Source organism: Somniosus microcephalus, unplaced genomic scaffold, assembly GCF_052327205.1.
Source record: "Somniosus microcephalus isolate GS21.2 unplaced genomic scaffold, FLI_Smic_1.0 unresolved_chr1, whole genome shotgun sequence".
In the NCBI taxonomy this organism is placed as follows: domain Eukaryota; kingdom Metazoa; phylum Chordata; class Chondrichthyes; order Squaliformes; family Somniosidae; genus Somniosus; species Somniosus microcephalus.
This window is the reverse complement of record NW_028225179.1, coordinates 15,389,480-15,392,514: the sequence shown is the minus strand read 5'-3', so window position 1 is coordinate 15,392,514 and position 3,035 is coordinate 15,389,480.

The following is a 3,035-nucleotide window of genomic DNA, read 5'->3' as shown; positions in this document are numbered from 1 at the left end:
CAAATTGTCTTGTTGTGGTGCTATTATACCTGAGTGGGCTACAAAACGAGTCCACTTCCGTTCTCCATAGTCATGGGCGGACTCCCCTTTCCCCTGACTAATTCCCATGACTTGTCCCTAGTTTACTGGTACAAATCCTAAAACGTGCGTAACTGCGGTCCTAAATGTTATATAATCCATATCTCGTTGCTGCTTTGTAGGGGCTACATTTTGATACCATGTTCCGTCCCTATATTGTTGAGGTAATTGACCCCACATATCTTCACTCATTTTTGCCCTCACTACTCCATCAGCATCCCGGTTTTGGAAGTTCTGACCTATTCTCATTTCTCTTAGTTTCTGTCAGAATATGGCATTACTCTGTCGGGGTTTAGTTCCGGCAGTATTTGAAGCAACTTTAATTTATCTCCTGGGGAGAAAGGTACGTAAGTGTTTTTTATCTGAACTGGTACTGCTGGGATGGACATGGTACCTGGGGGTGCCCCTACCAGTGTAGGCACCGCCGGGGTGCCCGGAATAAATTCCACCTTAATCGGTGCCGCTTTTATGTCATCATATGGGGGCGGGATATCCCCATCATTATCGTCGAGGTCATGTTCAGCCCCTTTTTCGCTTAGCACCTCCCAGTCTATCCTGTCCTTGAATACTCTTTTCACCTCTGATGGCTCTACAGGATCTGTTGCCATTACTGGTACTTCGGTACAATTTTCGCGCCCATTTTTGGTCCAAATTCGAGCATGGCTACTCAACTCATAATATGCGCGAGCCACTAAATTGATGGCCTTTTCTTCATTTAATTTTGTTTCTTTAGCTTACCATTCTCTTTGTTTGGCTGGTGGGTCATTCGGTTGCCAATGGTTATTAACAATTTTGTCAATTAATCTTTTATTTTTGTCCGCTAAATAGCGTGTCAGAGACCCCACTGGTCCCCACTCGAGTTTTTCACTTTCCATGGTTAATTGTTGTCAGCAGTACGTCCCGTACTTTACTCTCGCAGAGTGAGACAGTACTTGAAACTACAGTTGTCAGAGGTACCATCTTTGCTTTACTCTCGCAGAGTGAGATGTTACTTGCAAACGCAGTTCTCAGAGGTGCCTCCCTTATTTACTCTCACAGAGTGAGTCCATCCTGGCAACAATTTTGTTCGGGTAATTTGTTGTCAGATGTATTCTGAGCACTACTTGCAACTGGAGTTGTCAGAGGTATGCTTAAACTTTCTGCATTGCTTGCAACTCGAGTTGTCAGAGTTATGCTTTAGACTTTTTCTCCAAAGTTAACACACTACTTGCAACACATACCACGCCTACACTTCCGCGCATTTCACCTGCACCCCAAGACCGCTTGACATATCGATTCAAATATTTTATTTCTTTGATTCAAAAGGGGGCGGTGGACATGAGACGGTGTTGCCTTGCCCTAACTGTATGTGGCTTTTTAAAGTACTCACGTTTTTGGCTCAGCTTCACTCGCCCATGCTTCCCGTCCATGAGGATCCTGTTCATGATGCCAATAGATGTGGAGCATTTTAAACAAACACTTGACACAAGGTTTTCGGATCGATAATCAAGTCTTCTTTATTACACTGGTGGGGAGACAATCTGCTCTGTCTTAGCCAGACTTCACCAAATTGGTACAGCAAACACTACATTTTTATACATTAAAACACATATGTCCTGCTCGCTCAGAATTCATTCCTGCCACCTGATTGGACCTTGGCCGTATGCATTTTCACTGATTGTTTGCCTATGCTGCATAACATTAAAGTACCACTTTTATTATCGTAAACCTTTATGTCCGTTATCCCCCACGCTGTTGTTGCACCTATGATCTTTGCTTATGCCAGATAGGGTCTCATCAACATTGTACTTCTGACTCATTGTCCTCCTTTCCTGCCTCTCTTGGCCTCTTTACTTCCAACTCATTGTTTTACTTTCCTGCCAGAACAGAACTTACATCCTCTAGGCCTCTTATGGTTTCCACATCTGACTATTTGCAATTGTCTGTAAGTGACACAGTATGCAGTTCTAACACTACCGCTTAGGTTATCTCAACTGCCAGTTCAGCAATTTAGAAAAAGCTTACTACTGCAATGACTTGTTAGATTATTTTCTTTATTACACCATTCAGTGAAACTGCCAGCGATGTCACTTTAACTTTTTCCCCACTGCAGAAGGAACCATTTATTTAATATCAACATTTATAAACGGGCCATGCTGGGACATCCTGGCAGGATCTGTGGGGAGAGGAAGGCAGAGTTAAGGTTTCAGCTCGATGACCATCTGTTCCTACAAATAAACATCACGCATATGTTAGTAGTTTTTAAACAGTAAAAAAGAGAACTTGCACTGCTATAGCACCTTTCACGACCGTCGGACGTCCCAGTTGCTCACCAATGCTCAGTTTGAGTCCCGACAGGACCACTAGGTTCCAGACCACATTACAGCCTTGATTCTAACATGGTCAAAGAAGCTGAATTCTAAAGGCGAGGTGAGAGTGATTGCTCTTAGCAGCAAAACAGCATTAGACCAAGTGTTGCATCAAGGAGCCCGAGTAAAATTGAAGTCAATGGAACTTGTGGGTGGACACAGGGGAAAGTCGACTGTTGGAGACATACCTAGCATAAAGGAAGATGCTTGTGGATGTTGGAGGCGTATCATGTCAGCACCGGGACATCACTGCAGGAGTTAATCTTCACCTGCTTCATCAATGACCTTCCTTCTATCATAAGGTCAGACCTGGGGATGTTCAGCGATGATTGCACAATGTTCAGTTCCATTCTCGTCTTATCAGATAATGAAGCAATCCTGGCCTGCATGCAGCAAGACTTGCACAACATTCAGGCTTGGGCTGATATGTTGTAAGTAACTAGCGCGCTACACAAGTGCCAAATCTTCTTCCACCGCACCTCCCAAAACCGCGACCTGTACCTCCTAGAAGGACAAGAGCAGTTAGTGCATGGGAACACCTCCAGCTGCAAGTTCCCGTCCAAGGAATGCAACATCCTGACTTGGAAATATATCATCGTTCGTTCATTG